Source organism: Halichoerus grypus, chromosome 1, assembly GCF_964656455.1.
Source record: "Halichoerus grypus chromosome 1, mHalGry1.hap1.1, whole genome shotgun sequence".
In the NCBI taxonomy this organism is placed as follows: Eukaryota; Metazoa; Chordata; class Mammalia; order Carnivora; family Phocidae; genus Halichoerus; species Halichoerus grypus.
The window spans coordinates 160,757,621-160,776,140 of NC_135712.1; the positions used below are offsets into that span (position 1 = coordinate 160,757,621).

The following is an 18,520-nucleotide window of genomic DNA, read 5'->3' on the forward strand; positions in this document are numbered from 1 at the left end:
CTGTTCCTTGAGCAGGACACCTTGTTTCTTCACAAAGCTTTTTCCCTTGCCGTTCCATCTACCTATAACATTTTCTACTCAGGTAATGTCAAGAGGCGGGCTCCCCCATTGTCAACAGGAGTCTGCCCAAATGTCACCTCCTCAGGGAGCCTTTCTTACCACCTGGGTCTAATACCACCTTTCCTCCAACTTCCATCTCTGTTCCATATACCATCTTATCATCTGCATCCCATTCATCACTTTATGGATTTCTTTTTTTAATTTAAATATCTGATAGATAATATAATCTCATGATTAAAACTTAAAGATAATATAAAGGACATGCATTGAAAATCTAGTTCTCACCTTTATCCCATTCATGAGGTATGGTGGCTTTGTAGTACAACAAGCTGGAACTACATTTCCCAGAATCCTCTTCTCTATATGGATCTGTATTCACATTGGTCAGAAGAGACATTTGCATGAGATTTGGAAGGCAAAAGTGAAAGAGCAATTATACTGTTTATACTCTGAAAATCATGCAGGGCACCTGCCACGGGGCAGCTCCTGGTGTCACTGGTCTGCTGGTCTTGTTGGCTTGAGGCAGCACCCAGACCCATACCTCCTCCAGCCCCCATCAAATCTCCCCCTTCAGCTTTTTTGAATCCTGGGCCAGGCATGTGTGCAGCTTTGTGGTGAAAGACACCAGGTTCTGCTGCAGGTCACCCACACATGGCACTGAAGTTAGAGGTGAGAAAAGACAAACATGGCTTCCATTTGGTCTTTGTGTGTTCTAGTTATCCTTATGGGGTCCAATGTGCCATTGTCCTCCTCCACATCTAGCTTTTCTTCCTGATTGCTGGTCTACCTGACCTATGGAGACCAATGTTGGGTCCAACACTGAACTCAGAAACAATAGCCTGCGTAAACTTTTTTAATAACTCCAACAAATTGTGTAGGTCTAATCCCTACCATTAACTTCTTATTCTAACTGCTCTGATTAAATCTTAATTGATATACCAGTTAATCACATTTTTTATTTGCTGAAGTATGTTATTTTTCTACCTTCACTCTTCCCCCCCTCTCCAGGAAAGAAACATATGGTATATACAATTCTATATCTTGCTTTGTCACTTAATAATACCTCTTCGAGATAGTTCCATATCAATATACAGAGAATTCTCTCATTCTTTTTTATAGTTGCATAGTATTCCTTTGACTGGATGTATTGTAGCTTATTTAACCAGTTCCCCTTTGATGGAAATTTAAGTGAAATTTTGTGTGTGCTTGTGTGGGGGGGGATGCTACTTATGTGTTGTTCACCGCACAAAGTAGTAAGGCTCTTGAGAGGCCTTGCTTTTCTCATGTTCTTAGCATGTAACAAAGCTTAGCACATAAGAGAGTCTCAGTAAATAGCTTATTGAAAGAATGAAACACTCCTAGACTTTTTTCATGGGTTATCTTTTTCACACCCATCACTACTCTCCAATCTTTATTGTTAGCCCAGGCTACGCTGAGGGAACCAGATTGCTAACTGCCCCCTCTCTGCCTCAACCTCCTCCACATCTCCAATTACGTGTCCCACAGAGGTCCTCTGAGTCAGTATTTCCAGAACTGAACTCCTCACTCCTAACCTCACTTTAACCTCCTTTGAACCTTCCAGGCTCCAATCTTCTCTCTCTCTCTCTGACCTCACGAGCTCAATCAGATAGTACCAGGTCCCATCCATGTCCCACTGATGTGACAAACTTCCTCAAGTGAGTTTTCTGCACAGATCAGTAAGTCACAATCCCAGACATTCCCTGCCCACCCAGCCTCACATGCAGTCCCAGCTTGGACTTTCTCCTCTCTCGCTTCCAGCAGGACACCAATTTAGTGGGAGACTCTTAAAACAGCTGTCATCATGTCATTCCCTTAACCAACAACTCTGAAGTCTGTCTTCCCCAACCCAAACCTGTTGTACCAAAGGTCTTCTATATAACTGTTCCCTTCCCCTTCATTTTCTATAGGTCCTATTCTGGTTATCTATTGCTGTATAACAAAGCAGCCCAAAACATAGCAGCTTAAAACAAGAATTTATTGGCATCTCTTGGTTCTGTAGGTTGGCTGGGCTCAACTGGGAAGGTCTCACTTGGAGTCTCTTGTATGACTACAGTAAACTTTTAGTCAGGGCTACAGTCATTTGAAGTTTAACATGGCTGGACATCCCAAATGGTGCAGTTACATGGGAGGCAATTAATGCTGACTGCTTGCTAGGGGCTCAGGTGGGGCGATTGATAAGGACACCTGTAATGGTTTGGGCTTCTCAAAGCATGGAGCCTGCTTTCTGAGGAGGAGCTTCTACTGCCTGAGCATTTCAAGACTTCTGGGTGAAAACTGTAAAGCTTCTTATGATCACTTCTGCTATATCCTATTGGCCAAATAAGTCAGGAAGTTCAACCCAAATTCAAAAGGAAGGGAAGTAGATTCTACATCTCAAAGGAGGAGCAAAGAATTTACCACCATCTTTAATCTATTGTAGTCCACCTTCTGGACACAAATTATTTACATTCCTTCCATGTGCAAAATATATTCACCTCCTCCCAAGGACCCTTAAAGTCTTGTCCCAAAACATCACTGGCTCATAATGGATCTTATCATATAAATTGGATCCAGGTACAGAGTAGGCATGATTCCTCAAGAACAGCTTCTTGAGTACTATTCTTCTTGATCTGAAGACCTGTAAGATATAGACAGGTTTTCTGCTCTCCAGAAACCAACAGAGTTGACAGGCTTGAGATAACCAAAGCAGACACCTTTTTTTTCCTTTTTAAACTTATTTATTTATTTGAGGTTGGGGAGGAGCAGAGGGAGACAGGGAGAGAGAGTCCCAAGCCAACTTCCTGCTGAGGGGCCTGATCTCACAACCCTGAGAGCACAACCTGAGCTGAAACCAAGAGTCAGATGCTTAACCAACTATACCACCCAGGTGCCCCCAGAGCAGACACTTCTGTTCAAAAAAGGGAAAAACAGGAGTCACATAGCTACCACTGGGCCATAGCAATTCTGAAATCCAGTTAGGCACACATTGCCAGCTCTTTGATTACAGTACAATCCTGCTCCCTGGGAATGATTCTCTGTAGCTCTTGATTCTACCCTCTTGGCTTATGGGTTTCTTCTAAGTCATCCTTTCTTTTCCATAAGAAACAGCCCATGTTGGGGCACCTGGGTGGCTCCGTTGGTTAAGTGTCTACCTTCAGGTCAGGTCATGATCCCAAGCTCCTGGGATTGAGCCCCGAGTCTGGCTCCTTGCTCAGCGGGGGAGTCTGCTTCTCCCTCTGCCCCTCCCCCTGCTTGGGCTCGCTCTCTCTCTCTCTCTCTCTCAAATAAATAAATAAAATACTTAAAAAAAAAAAAAGAAATGGTCCATATTTACATCTGAATAGCCTTCTCAATCAACTTCTTAGAAGGCAGGGGCTTTGCCTTTTCAGGTGTTCTCTAATTACTTCTCTATCTTCAAACCTAGCATTTTGTATGGCTGCAGAATGGGGTGGAATTTCCATAATTATTCGCCTTTGAGACTGTTTCCAATTTCCATTCCCCTGAATACTCTGCAAATGGTACTCACTGAGCACCTGTTGTGCTCCAGCACTGTTTTAGGGATCAGGGATACAGCAATGAGTGAAACAGACAAAAATGCCTGCCCTTATGGAACTGCCATTCTAGTGGGAGAGACAGGCAATAAAAGTAAACAATATAAAGAAACAAAAAAAGTGCCTGAGCAGCTCAGTCAGTTAAGCTTCTGACTCTTGGTTTCAGCTCAGGTCATGATCTCGTGGTCATAGGATCGAGCCCTGCATCTGGCTTCACACTCAGTGGGGAGTCTGCTTGAAGATTCTCTCCCTCTGCCCTTCCCCTCACTCTCTTTCTCTCTCTCTCTCAAATAAATAAATCTTAAAAAAAAAAAAAAAGGCAGGAAGGAAAATAGCAAGTGGTGTTTTGTGTCTAAGTGTCGATAGGAAAAGGAACTTTCATTTTAAATAAGAAAGGCCATTCTCACTGAGAAGATGACATTTAAGTCAAGACCTGAGAAAGTGAGGGAGTGGTCATACAGGTATCTGGGGGAAGAACCTTCCAGACAGAAAGAAATGCAACAGTAAAGGCCTGAGTTAAATGTGTGCCTTCTCTTTTCATAAACTGGTATAGTTTGAGCAGACTGATCTGAGGGGATATTAGAAGGAGATGAGGTCAGAGAGGTATTTGGGGGTCAAAGCTTTTAGTTTTAGTCTGACTTAAGGGAAGAGTTTGAGCAGGAGAATGACGGTTTGACATTTTGATAGAATTACTCTGGCTGCTGTGTTAAGAAATGATAAGGAGAGACGTGGGAGCAGGAAACCAAGATTTTTTGCACTACTCCAGGGGAGAAATGATGGAGGTTCAGACCAGGTGGTAATGGCAGAGATAGTAAGAGGTAGTCACGTTCTGAATATCTTTTGAAGGCTATGGATGAGGGGCACAAGAGAGAGGGGAGTTAAATTCATTTTCCAGGACTGCTGTAACACATCACCACAGGCTTAAAACAACAGAAATGTAGTCTCTCATACAACTCAAATAGAAAATTCAAAATCAACCCCCCCCTCCCTTTTTTTAGTCTTTTTCAGCTTCTGGTGTCTGTCAGCATTCTTTGGTTTGTGGATACTCACTCAAATCTCTGACTCCATCTTCACAGGGACTTCTTTTCTCTGTGTGTTTGTACTCTGTGACTCTGTGTGTATCTTCTAAAGACACTTGTCATTGGATGTAGGACCCACGTGGATAATCCAGGATGTTCTCATCTCAAGATCCTTAATTACAGGGGTGCCTGGGTGGCTCAGTCATTAAGCGTCTGCCTTCGGCTCAAGTCATGATCCCAGGGTCCTGGGATCGAGCCCCACATCGGGCTCACTGCTCAGCGGGAAGCCTGCTTCTCCCTCTCCCACTCCCCCTGCTTGTGTTCCCTCTCTTGCGCTGTCTCTCTTTGTCAAATAAATAAATAAAATCTTAAAAAAAAAAAAAAAAGATCCTTAATTACATTTGCAAATACCCTTTTTCCAAATCAGGTCACATCCACAGGGTCCAGGATGTAGGCTTATCTTTTTGCGGGTCACTATTCAACCCGCTACAGGAGACAGAATGATTCCAAAGTTTTTTGGAGTGTGCAACTGAAAGAATGAAGTTTTCATGAACCAAGACAGGAAAAGACTATGAGAAGAGCATGTTGTTGAAGATGGAGATAAAGTTCCGAGTTGATCTTAATATGTTTAGATGGGGCGGGTCTTTGATGGGGTGTCCCACCCTCTTAAGAGCTTTACAGTGTACAACTTTATTGCCTCACCTTTGACAGTAAGCTCAGGGAGTCTTGAGCTGTTGTCACCAGCTGGACTCCAAAGCCTGACCTTTATGCCTACCTGCTTGTTGTACTCATTGACCTTTGTCCCACATTTTTCCTTAGGCTCTTCTTTCTAGCTTATCTTTTAACTCAGGCAGAAGACCTGAGGGGCACAACGTTCCCTGATGGAAACCAAAATACCCCTCAGTCGGGGTGCCTGGGTGGCTCAGTTAGTTAAGCGTCTGCGTTCGGCCCAGGTCATGACCTCAGGGTCCTGGGATAGAGCTGCATCGGGCTGTCTGCTCAACTGGGAGCCCTGTTTCTCCCCCTCCCTCTGCCTGCCACTCTGCCAACTTGTGTGCACTCTCTCTCTGTCAAATAAATAAATACAATCTCTAAAAAACAAACAAACAATACTCCTCAAGCAATAACAACTGCCCAGACCACCCAGACCAGTTTGAACTTAACCCCCTACTCACACCTATGCAGATGGACCATGGAGTGGCCCACAGAGTGACCAAGACTTACCTTTACCTCATTGTAACTGTAAAATCTCCACCCAAGGAAGAGCACAAGCCTCATATACATAACATACAGTGTATGTATAGGCATGTTTCCTTAAGGCACATGCACCTCCTTTTGCTCGCCTCTACATAAGATGACAAGGCTCCCTTATCTAAATATTCATCCTAACCCTAAATAAAAGGAATCCATTTGCCTTTGCTCTGTGAGCCACGGATTTGGAAGTTATTCCCAGCGATCTCCTTATTTGCTGCAAATAAAGTTTACTTTGTGAGACAACTCCACCTGGTACATCTGTGACTCACTAAGGAGTGACCTCATGTTAGTTGGGTTACACTGGTTTTCCATTTTCTTGGACCAGAAGAAATGTTCTGGTAATGTCTATCACTCTGTTACACAATTGGTACATCCATTTTCAGTCGACTAGATCATGCACATTGACGTCCAACCTCCCTTGGTTCACATCTCACTCTACTACTTACTGTGTGAGCTAGGTCAAACCCACCTGTAGCAGGTCTCTGTTCCCTGTTCCCAAAATGGTGAAAATAATCTTTCCTTAAGTGATTAAAGTAAGGACAAATGGAAATGATCCAAAGGTGTAGTACAAAGGCATGGTAGGCGCTCAATAAATATGGGTACCCTTCCTCAACACAACGTTAAGTCTGTCAAATAACCACTCTTTTAGCTCCCATTACTCAGAGACCTCTCCCTGAGAAAGCCTGTTCCTAGAGCATGCATGCTTTGTTTGATCCTGAAGAGCTCAGGGCACACAGTAGGACTACTTAGTTGACTGATCAGTGCCTTCTGCAGACGGACACTACTGGAAGAGCCAGTTTACTCTCGTCCTCTCTTCCGTGGCATTCATTATTCCGGGGGGAACGCGGGAGCGGGGGAAGAAGGGGTAATGGCTGAGACAGCGGTTTGCGGATTCAACATGGCGCCGTCCTTCTCATTGTACGAGCCTCAAAGATGGCAACAACCAATTGGGGGCAGACATGTTTGTGCCACGTGATCTAGGCTCAGCCCAGAAGGGCCGGAACGTGTCGCAAGATTGAGGCGGGGCTCCTCCCCCGCACTCTTGGCGTCGAGAGTCTCGTGACAGGTACTTCCGCTCGGGGCGGCGGCGGTGGCGGAAGTGGGAGCTGAGCCGGAGTCTTGGCCATAAAGCTCGAGGCGGCGGCAGCGGCGGCGTTGAAGGCTTGGGGAGTGCCGAGGAGTCAGCAGGAGCCGGAACTTGAACTTCTCCTCAGCCCCTGTCCTCCCTTGTACCTCCTCCTCGGTGGGAGCCCTAGCGACGCGTCCGGCCCGGAGCCCCCAACGGAGCGGCCGCGGTAAGCAGCGGGCCCAGCCTGGCCGGTGGCCTGGCCCCATCCCCCTCCTCAGCTCCTCGTTCGCCTGGGCCTCGCGTCGTCCGTACCTTGGGCAGGCTCTGGGCCCAGCGCAGGCCTCGCGGGGAAACCCAGCGTCGCTCAGGGCCCAAGAGCAGGCCCGGACCGCACCCGGCTGGGGGATTGGGGGGAGGTCAGAGTTCGCCGGGTGTGACCTCTGGCCGGGTTGCCGACCGCGGGCCGGCGATCCCGGACGCCGTGTTTGCTGGTAGCATCGAGACCCGGAGTGTCTCCTGATTTGGGTGGCCTCTGGACATTGGGGGCCTGTGCCGCGGCGGGACGCGCTATTGGGCTGAGTCCCTTGGAGCAGCGAGCCGGAGTGTGTCGGAGCCGACCGCGCCCGCTGCCTTGTCTGGGGACGCTGTCCCGGGCGCCGCCGACCGCGCGGGCCTTGCTAACAGGCTCCCACGGCTGAGCCACGTTCCCATCTGTGTCTTCAGTTGAACAGCCTGACCCTTTTAAGTGGGAGAGATTCCCTGACGGCAACTGAGTCAAGGCAGTGAGTCAGGTCACGTGCATTGGGCTCGCCCCAAGCACTTGTTTACACAGGAGACGCTTCTGGCTCTGGGAGACAGGGGAGCTTTTTGTCGTAAGTATGTTGTGGTAAATCCCGAAGGAAGTTTTCAAACTTGGTGGGGGAAAGTTGGTGGTTGGCTGTAGAGCTGTGTTTGGACGCCACCGCGTCGGGGACCTCTTACTGCTTTAAATCAAAGCTTGATGCCTAGTGGTTCGTAAAAGTGGAAAATTGAGAATAATAATAGCAAACATTTGAGCGCTGGTTGTGTTCTGGGCAGCGCGGCAAAAACTTTTGCACAGATTTTTATGTTTAATGCTCAGAACAGCCCTCAAGTACCATTATTGTCAAAGAACGGAGAGGTTAAGTTGTTTGTCCGAGGTCACACAGCTAATAAGTTAAGGAGCGAAGATTCAAGCCCAGGCAATCAGACTCCAGAGTACTGTACTCAGTCTCTGGGTTGTACTGCTTTCCGATGCTCCAGAAGTTTGTGATCTATCTTTTGCCACCTGGTATCTCCCTCTCTCTGCCTCCTTTGTTTCTGGTGATGACATTTGAAAGCCTCTTCTGGTTCTACCTTACAGCCACCTTAGTTCTACCTTAAAATCATAAGATACTCCATTTGCGGTTGTGACTTTTAACACAGGTTTTTTGTAGTGTAGTGCCAGTATTAGAAGCTCTCCAGTTTTAGCAAGTGCTTAAATGAGGTCTGAAAAATTTTGTTACGTAAATGTTTTGTCAAACGAATTAAGCCTGGCAATCCTGCCATGTGAACCTTTCTTAAAACCTTAGTACATGGGTATCTAGCCAGTTGGTTCTTTCCTGTTGAAAATACTCTATCTTCTCTTTGGATTCCAAAAGAACAGGCTCTTGTCTCTTCCTTGTGACTTAAGCAGCTGATTAGCCGCATGACTTCTCATCCATGGATTAATAGAGTCTCCTATTAGTGTGTTTCTCTTCAGACTTGGGGAGTTTGCTCAGATTTGAGTCTAAGAACTGGAAGGTGAATTGTGAGTACTTCTGAAGATACTGTCCAAGCTAAAGCTTGGTCCTCCCAACCCTGTTATATTCTAATTTTTTTTTTTTTAACTCTGCGTACCTAAAAATATGATTTATTTAAGTGAGTAATAAGTATGGCAGTCTTAAATTAAATAATGTTTAAATTTAGAGAGTAATGATGAGCACCTTTTCATTCATTGAGATGTTTTGAGTATTGGGCATTACTGGTTATTGACTCAGGGAGATAGGTGTGGTTATTGTCCTAAAGGAATTTAAAAATGATGTGCGATCATGGCCAGGAATTCTGTTGTGGAATGGCTTGATGGTAGAACCTGAGGCTTTTGGAAAGAGGAGTTGTTTCTCATCTCTGCAAGTGAATCCATAGTAGGCAGTCTGGTATTCTGGCCAACTTGAAGCCTTTGTTAATCATAACAGCATTTGTATAGTTTGCTCTTGAGAGCATAGAAGATAATGTTACAGTTTCAAATTGATCATGTCTTTGGAAGAGAAACCTTCCACACTAAACTTGTTTTTCCTTTTGCTCTAGTGGCATTTTGTTGTTCACTTGAGGGAGTTCATGTCATTGCTATTTGACACTGCAAATGTTTGCTGTTGCACTGCTCTTTGAGCAAAGGCACATTTGGCATGCTGGATTTTTTTTTCTTTAGCTGATGAAGAAAGTTTAATATAGTGCCCACCAGTTATAGTTTACTAAATAAAGCCCTATGCCACCCCATCTCCTACAACCGCTCTGGCTCCCCTTCTTTAAAAGGAGATGTGAGTTTTGTGTTTGTGGTAGAACTGCATGAGTAAACAAACAGAAGGGTGGAATGTAGGAGAAAGCACTCTAAAAATAGTTTTGTTAGTATATATCTCCAGGTAATTGTTAGTGATCACTTGGGCATTTGATTGTTTTATTATGTTTTGTTTGTGCCTACCAGGCCTAGGCCCCCAAATCCCATAAAAAGAGCATTGCTTTATAATAAAGTATAGCTTTGAATCTGATTCCTGACCCCACCACCAAGTGAAGCAAAAAGGTTTTGGTTGTTTGATTAGCTTCTAATAAATCTCCAAAGAGAATTGCGCTAATATCATTTCTGCCCTTATATTGGTATTAGCTTTTCTGTGCAAAGGTGTAGCAAACCCAGACCACACTCTTGTGATAGTCTTCTATGCACTGCTCCTTTCTGAGATTTGACGTAAATATATACTATTATTCCTATGATAAAATTGTTTAACTCTGCATCCGTGCAATTCAACAAATAAGGCCAAGGATTTGACTAGATATTAGACTAGGAGTTAGCACAGGCAAGGTTTCCTGGGGAAGTAAGGAGGAGGAGTCCTCCTGAGTAAGGCTAAACGGTGGTTCCCCTTGGTACTGCTGTCATCCTCCGAAGGAGACTGAAGCTCTAGAAGTGAGCACCCCCCCACCAAACGTCTGCGGCTGCTGGCTTTCTGCTGACTCTTATCTCCCATGTAAGGTTGCCATTGTATTCTCTGTCATCCATTCCTGTGTTACCAAACATTTATCTGTTAATGCCATCTAATAGATCTCTGTGCTTCTATGTCTGCAGTTTGCTGCAGACACATTTTACAACGTGTTGATCTCTTCAGTTATTTGTTCTAACGTGTTGATTTCTTCAGTTATTTGTCCTCACATCTTCCTTCTATTTTCTGCCTTTTCCTAAACACAGAAAAATAGTTTGCATTAATGTTTTAAAACTTCTTAATGGTGATCGTGGTCAGTGTGATTTGTGAATCAAAGGTAAAAGTGATGTGTGGTGGATGAAATCAGAACAGGCTTTTTAGCAGTGCCTCTGACTAGTTTCAATTTTAGTACTCAGGCTGTGATTTCAAAAACAAATTTAAGAATAGCTACTTGCAAAATGTCTCTGTGGGGGAGGAAGAAAGCTTGGGAGTTAGTTCCAGTGGTGACATACAGTGTTGGCCTTGCTCATTTGCCTGAGGATGCAGTACTTAATGCAGGGGACCTCAAGCCTCTCCTGGGCTGTCTGTTTTGGTGACGTCATCACTGCCGTGGAGATCAGTTTGATTTTGTTGTCCATTTCCTGGTCTACTTGGACTGCTTGCTGTCGGGGCAGAGCAAATCTGAGGAAGCGTATTAAGGGAGGCCTGGGGACCTGGTCAGTGTTAGGAATTCTGTAACCTCACTTGACTCTCAAATGAACATGCTTGTGTGACTGCTGCCAGACACGGTGAAGGAGCTTCTCTGTTCTCTCTGCCCCTTAAAGATGGCCTTGTGCTCGCTGCTTACTGGCTTTCCTGGAGTTACCTAGCTCAGTTCAGTAATCCTTTAAAAATTACATTGTGATCTAAATAGTTACATTGTTGGTTTCTAATTTTTGCATGCAATTTTAATTAAAAGTTTATTTCCATTTGATGAACTTTTAATTTGGGTAATTGAGAATGCGTGATAAAGCCAATACGAATTAACCTTTTTATTTTATTTATTTTATTTATTTGACACAGAGAGAGAGAGCAAGAGAGGGGGCACGAGCAGGGGGAGTGGGAGAGGGAGAAGCAGGCTTCTGGCTGAGCAGGGAGCCCGATGTGGGGCTCGATCCCAGGACCCTGGGATCATGACCTGAGCCGAAGGCAGACGCTTAACGACTGAGCCACCCAGGCACCCCCAAATTAACCTTTTTAAAAACCCAGTTGTAATAGCACAGACTTTATAAAAAGTACTGCCTCTTACATATAGTATTTAGTCAGTCTACCAACAGTGCTCTATGTACTTACAGATCTGAGGACCCCAGAAATAACTCTGGGTCATCCGGACTGCCCGGAGGTTCACAGCCACTCTTAAATCCTGTGACCTCTGCCATTCAGTTGACAGTTGCTAAAGAGTATTAACATTTTGTAGAAACCTTCTTACATGATATTTGTCTTTAAATGCTTTTTAGTGTTTGTGTAGTGCTTACCATTTACATAGGATTTCATTTGGTCTTCACAACATCTCTGTATGCTGAGAGGGTAGGCTTTTCTGTTTTTCTGCATGAGATAGTTCTGGGTCCTCGGGTGGTCCAGCTGCCAGAATATTAATCTGTGTCTGCTGAAAACACATAGCTATTCCGTGTTTTTCTTTTTAAGATTTTATTTATTTATTTGACAGAGAGACATAGCGGGAGGGGGAACACAAGCAGGGGGAGTGGGAGAGGGAGAAGCAGGCTTCCCGTGGAGCAGGGAGCCCGATGCAGGGCTCGATCCCAGGACCCTGGGATCATGACCTGAGCTGAAGGCAGATACTTAATGACTGAGCCGCCCAGGTGCCCCAACACGTAGCTATTTCTGATGCACCATCCTGTCTTTTTGATTGTACATGATGCCTTAAAGATCTCAGCGTTTGACTCCTTGTAAAAAATGTATTTTTCTTCCACTACCATTTATTTATTTATTTTAAAGTTTTGTTTTTTGTTTTTGTTATCTCTACATGGAACATGGGGCTCGACCTCACAACCCCAAGATCAAGAGTCGCATGCTCTTCCAACTGAGCCAGCCAGACAACCCCCCCCTTTTTTTATTTAAAATGACATTTCTCGGAGCGCCTAGGTCGCTCAGTCGGTTAAGTGGCTGATTCTTGATTTCCGGCTCAGGTCATGATTTTGGGGTCCTGGGATAGAGCCCCATTTCGGGCTCCACACTTAGCAGGGAGTCTGCTCTACGATTTTCTCCCTCTCCACTCCTCTGCTTGTCCCACATGTATGTGCTCGCTCCCTCTCTCTCAAATAAATAAGTAAATCTTTAATAAAATAAAATGACATTTATCTTTTGCTGGTTATTAAACAAGTCAGTTCTTTTTAAGAAAAAAAAAAAAAAAACTAGGGAAATACAGAAGTAAAAAGAAAAAAAAATCGATTCACTACCCAGAGGAAGACTGCAGTGTTAACTGGTTATTTTCTTCCTGTGAATGTATACTTTAATATCTTTGTTTTAGGAAATTGAATAAAATATAGTGTGGGAATTTAACTATGGGGGGGCTGCCAACCTTTGGATCTTTGACCTTTGGGATCTCTCCTGAAAAACACTCAGAGATGGGAAGCTGGGGATCATGAGACTAGCTGTGTTTTTCAGATATTTAATGATAACAGGTGAAGAACCTGATGCATTCAGTTCAAGAATAAAGTTATTTGGCATGGTGACACTGGATAAGTAAAGTGTTGCCCTTATTTTTATTTTTTAAAATTTTTTAAAAAAGATTTTATGTATTTATTTGACAGAGACACAGCGAGAGAGGGAACACAAGCAGGGGAAGTAGGAGAGGAAGCAGGCTTCCCCACGGAGCAGGAAACCCGATGCGGGGCTCGATCCCAGGACCCTGGGATCATGACCTGAGCCGAAGGCAGACCCTTAACGACTGAGCCACCCAGGCACCCCAAGTGTTGCCCTTATTTTTAAATAATTTTTCATTTCTATAAGTAAACTTTGAAGGAGAACATACAGAAAAGCACACAAATAAGTGAACTTGGAGAATTTTTATAAACTTAGAAGCCCCCATGTGCCTCCTTCAAGTCATTATCCTTCCCTCCTCCTAGGGTAAAGAGTCTGTCTCCAAAGATCATCACATTTTGAGGTGTTGGGGGTTAGGACTTGAATATATGAATTTGGTGGGGATACACTTCATCCCATACCGATATCTATTACACTTTGGTAGATACTGTCAATTATCCAGTTGTTGTACCAGCTTACACTCCCACCAGCAGTATTTGAGGGTTCCAAATACTCCATATCTTTGCTAACACTTGTCTTCTTTTTCATTTTTTTGCCCCTCTGGTAGGAACCTGTTTTTTTATGGCCCCATTCAGTACCAGTGTAGGTAGTCCTTGAGGGAGTGGAGAAGTTGTTTCTGGAGCTGAGTGTGTTACAGTTTGAGACAACGTCTTGTAAATGTTTTGTAAATCCGTTAGGGTTAGAAAAGCAGAATGGTTTCAGTCTAGTGAGTGGTTAGTCCTCCATAGTTGCCTTTGTGGATTAGTTTTTGCATTTATAATCTGGATCCATTCCTGGTGGTGGAATTGGCCTAAAAGTATCATCTGTGGGCTATAAATTCAGCCATAATAAACAGTGCTTTCATTCAAACTCTTCTTTGATCTGCACTTGAGTTCTTAAAATATTGGATTCCTTCATACACATGTTAGAAATAGACCAACAGCTTTCTGGCTGAGGGATCTTGAGCTTTTTTGTACATCTGCTCTAGACCTTAGTTTGGTTGGAATAACATTACATGATTTTACCCCTCCCCCACTCTAAACTCCTGGAGGGCAGGGATGAATCCTTCTAGGATGGATCTTGAGATACTACTCAGTAAACTTAAAATTTTTTTTTTTTCCAGTTTTAACTTTGCACAGTAAGTTACTATTTGTAGCACATAAGTTATGCTTCTGGGCCAATGATTAATATGTAGAGCTTTCCTGAATGCTAAACTGTGTTCTGTGTTCATTTGACAGATTTTTATTGTCTGGTATAAGAAAATACTGCTGGCAGCTGTGGGGAGTGTAAAATAAAGATCACTGGAGGTTTAGGAATAATTGTAAAAACAAGGCGGATAAGAGTCATAAAAACAGCTTAAAGAAAATGCTAGAGGTGTCGAGTGGAGTTTTGGTATGGAGGCAAAACTGGGGAAACCCATTATAGTTGGAGGGAATGGCATAAGCAAATGAATGGAGGTAGGGAAATGCTAAGGCAGATGGAGTAGCTGCATCATCTCCAAATTGGGAATGACCATATATGTATGGGGGCCAGGTGGAGTGGGGGAGGGGAGGCACTCGAGTGCCTTCTTGAAGGGTTTATGTTTAACAAAGTGATACTTCACTAGATAAAGCTAGGATAGGACATAATCCTCTCACTTTAACCTCACGACCCTATTGAGTAAGGCAGGTGGTACCCCAGTTATGAATAAGGAATGACGTTGATGTTATAATTTACCTAGAGAAACACATATTGAGAGATTAGTGGGGCTGGGACTCAAATACAAATGTGTTTAAGCCTTCAAAGAGGTCCTTCCTCAGAAGTGTCTTTAACATGGATTAAAAGGAGTTGGCTTGGGAGGGATGGGATGGAGAAAAAACAGTTTATGGTTTTACTCTTTAGCCAGCCAGCCCATTGTGGGCTCCTCTTATCACTTTATGGACAATCTATTTTTTTTTTTTTAAAGATTTTATTTATTTATTTGAGAGAGAGAATGAGAGAGAGAGCACATAAGAGGGGGGAGAGTCAGAGGGAGAAGCAGACTCCCTGCTGAGCAGGGAGCCCGATGCGGGACTCGATCCTGGGACTCCAGGATCATGACCTGAGCCGAAGGCAGTCACCCAACCAACTGAGCCACCCAGGCACCCTGGACAATCTATTTTACTGGGTAAATGCTTGAGATAACCTACAGTTGCTAGCAAAAGCTTTGAGCTATTGAGAATAGTTCTGTGTAACTGTTATACTAGCTATCTGCTTTCCAGTCTGTTTTACCATAAAAGAAAAAAAAAAAGTCACCATCATCCAGGTCCCTAGCTAAAGACTCAGCTCTTGGTTTGGTACCTGCCTTAGCTTGAGAGCAGTGGGGTGCATTATAGTCAAGAATCTATTGGGCTGGACTGCAAAGTTCTCAACAGGAATTGCTTTCCCAGGAACTTGCTTCTTTGTAAAAGTTGCTTTAGTCCCCCCCCATACACCCACCCCATGACTGATACATGGAACAAAGTGTGTATATAATCAGTCTCTTATGGAGATCAGCTGTTACCTTGTTTAAGCTTCACTTCAGAGTTCAATCCAAGCAGCGGATGAGTTGTGACTGTCTCTTTGCAGATAAGGAAATGACCCAAAAGGAAGTGCTCAGTATTGGAACTGGCGTTTCATATTCCAAGTTTCAGATGTTTTTTTAACCCTAATAGCGGTGAGAAAAATAACATCTTATCTGGAAGATCAGCCTATGTAAATTTTATTGTTCAGTTTTACTTAGAGTTTTTTTTTTAAAAGAAGGATGCTTTGGGGCGCCTGGGTGGCTCAATTGGTTAAGCGTCTGCCATCGGCTCAGGTCATGATCCCGGGGTCCTGGGATCGAGCCCCACATTGGGCTCCCTGCTCGGTGGGGAGCCTGCTTCCCTCTTCCACCCCCGTCCCCACTTGTGTTCTCACTTGCTATCTCTCTCTCTCTCAAACAAATAAATAAATCTTTAAAATAAAAATTAAAAAATGAAAGATGTTTTGATTATTCTGTTTCTTTTGAAATATAAGTTTTCAGGTGGTCAGTTTTCCAGCAATATGAGACTGAATAGGCTAGGTTACTCTGCAGCAACAGATCACCTCAAAATGGTTGAAAGCAACATAGGTTTATTTTCTGCTCATGCAGCATGTGCAGCATGAGTTTTCCAGGGGCTCTGCATCATTCCTACTTCAGTTGAAGGAGCAGCCACGATATGGAATATTGCTGGGTGTCTTGGCAAAGTGAAAAAGAACTACTGGAGGGTCTTTCTCCTGCAGTTAAATGTTCCAGCCCAGGATGACACGTCACTTTGGCTTACAGCTCACTGGCCAGAATGAGTCACACCATACAAGAAACTAAGGAGTGATTCTACCGTGGACCTGGAAAGCACAGAGTTGGAAATATTTGGGAAATAGTACCAGTTTTACAGTGGCTTGCTGTAGTAATAGCTGTTGGGGAATGAATGGCTCACTTGTAGATTGTTGTTCCCATCAACTGGCAGTTTAAATGCAGAAAAGGATACCAAGTTGCCTTATTCACAGATCACCTTTTTATCCTAAGAAATCTTTCTTTTTTTTTTTTTTGTAGAAATCTATTTCTTTTAAATGACGTGTGATAATCTCAATTTAAGTGCCTCGAAGTACCCTTTGCAGAAGTAGGTGTGAAAGAAACAATTTGAGTCTGAGTGAGCGTTCCCTTGCCTTCCGTGTTTTCAGTGTTGGAAACCTATAGACTTACTAGCTGTCTTTTAACTGATTTCTCACCCTCCCACCCCTTGTCCCCCTTGGAAGGTGCTATCAGATAGTCTTAAAAATACTCCTTAGGTCCTCTTCCTTCCCTGCCTGCAGAACCCTTGGTTTTCCATTGCCCTTGGTTATGTCCCTCCACACACCGCCTCCGGCTTGTCTTCCTGGTTTTGTCCTTTCTCTGATGCACACCCTGTATTGTTTTACTTACCCGTTCCATACCACACTTTGTTCCCTGTTTCCTTAAGCTTGGTTCCTGCCACTTCCCTTCATTTCTGGGTTCTGTCTTTTGGCATCCTGCCTGGCTCAGGTACCACCAGCTCCATTTTTAAAGCTGTTTGTGGCCGCTTCAGCCCATACCATTCTCAGCTTTCACTGAATGCCTGTGACTGGTATTTCATATATGTGTCTTACACACATTTTATATATGTGTCTTGCCTACTCTAGGAGAGGGGCTTCAGGGTAGATACTAAACTAATTTATCTGTTTTCCCTAATCATTTGGAAGAAAGAACTGAAAATATATTCTCCAGGTGGCTTTTGGTGTGTGTGTGTGTGTGTGTGTATGTGTGTGTATGTTCTCATCTGTTGTGTTTTCTGGCTGAAAAAAAGAAATACCTGTAAATTCTTCACGTTGTTTGTTTGAAATCAGTAGGCCAGAAGCTGTAGGATTTGGGAGACTTCCTTAAGCAGGGCCACAGCATGACTCTTAAGTAAGTTAACTAAGCTTCCGTTTCCACTTCTGAAAGATGAGAGTAGCGGATTGGCTGTCCTCAAGATCCTTTCATATTTTGGCTTTCTTTGGCTCTTGATCATACTGCAGTGGCTTTTGCAATATCCCAACTGTCAAGATGACACCATCAGAAACTTTGAAGACCCTTTAAGCCATTTCAGAAGCTATCACCCACAAGGAGCCCTGCTCATTCACTTTGAGGGGCAAAAGTAACCTCACCATAGGTGATTAGATTTTTCTTTTTTTTAAGATACTTTTTAAAATTTATCTGTCAGAGAGAGGGCATGAGCACAAGCACAAGTAGGGAGAGTGACAGGCAGAGGGAGAAGCAAGCTCCCCGCTGAGCCAAGGAGCCCAATGCCGGACTCGATCCCAGGACCCTGGGATCATGACCTGAGCCGAAGGCAGATGCTTAACCAACTGAGCCACCCAGGAATCCCTAGGTGGTTAGATTTTTTCTAAAATGGACTTGTTTCTAAATTACAGAAGCAAGTGAATAGTTCTCTATCACACTTCTGGATAATTTGGTGGCTATACTTCCAAACTTACATATTTATATTTAAATGGGATGATACAGTACACACTCTTCTGTAACTTTTTAAAATTTTTCTGTATGTACTGCACACCTTTCCTTGTCAGTACATACTGTTTTTTTTTAAAGATTTATTTATATGAGAGAGAGATCATGTGCGTGCGTGTGCAAGTGTGTGTGTGGGGGGGGGTGGGCAGAGGGAGAGGGAGAGAGAATCTCAAGCAGACTCTGCACTGAGTGCAGAGCCCAATGCAAGGCTCGATCTGATGACCCTAAGATCATGACCTGAGCCAAAACCAAGAGTCAGATGCTTAACCAACTGTGCCACCAAGGCGCCCTCAGTACATACTCTTTTTTAATAGCTGTATAATATTGCATTTACCAAGTTTAACCATCTTCTAAATGAGTGTTTCAGTTACTTCCAGCTTTTCTCTTTAAGAAAATTATTTAAGGGGCTCCTGGCTGGCTCAGTCAATGGAGCATGTGACTCTTGATCTCAGGGTTGTAAGTTAGAGCCCCACATAGGGTCTAGAGATTACTTAAAAATAAAA

The 18,520-nt window shown here is 43.8% G+C and overlaps 1 protein-coding gene across 3 annotated transcripts in view; it reads left to right on the forward strand.

Moving 5' to 3' along the window:
• The window catches only part of RAB7A (RAB7A, member RAS oncogene family), a 127,713-nt gene that overhangs the window by 46,159 nt on the left and 63,034 nt on the right, over positions 1 to 18,520 (forward strand). For 2 of the 3 annotated variants that reach the window (XM_036078489.2, XM_036078487.2), the window contains exon 1: positions 6,952 to 7,179. The exons of the other annotated variant lie outside the window; for it this stretch is intronic. The gene's annotated coding sequence lies outside the window, so the exon portion shown is untranslated. Of the gene's footprint in view, positions 1 to 6,951; positions 7,180 to 18,520 lie in introns of those variants that run through there. 3 annotated transcript variants of the gene reach the window in all.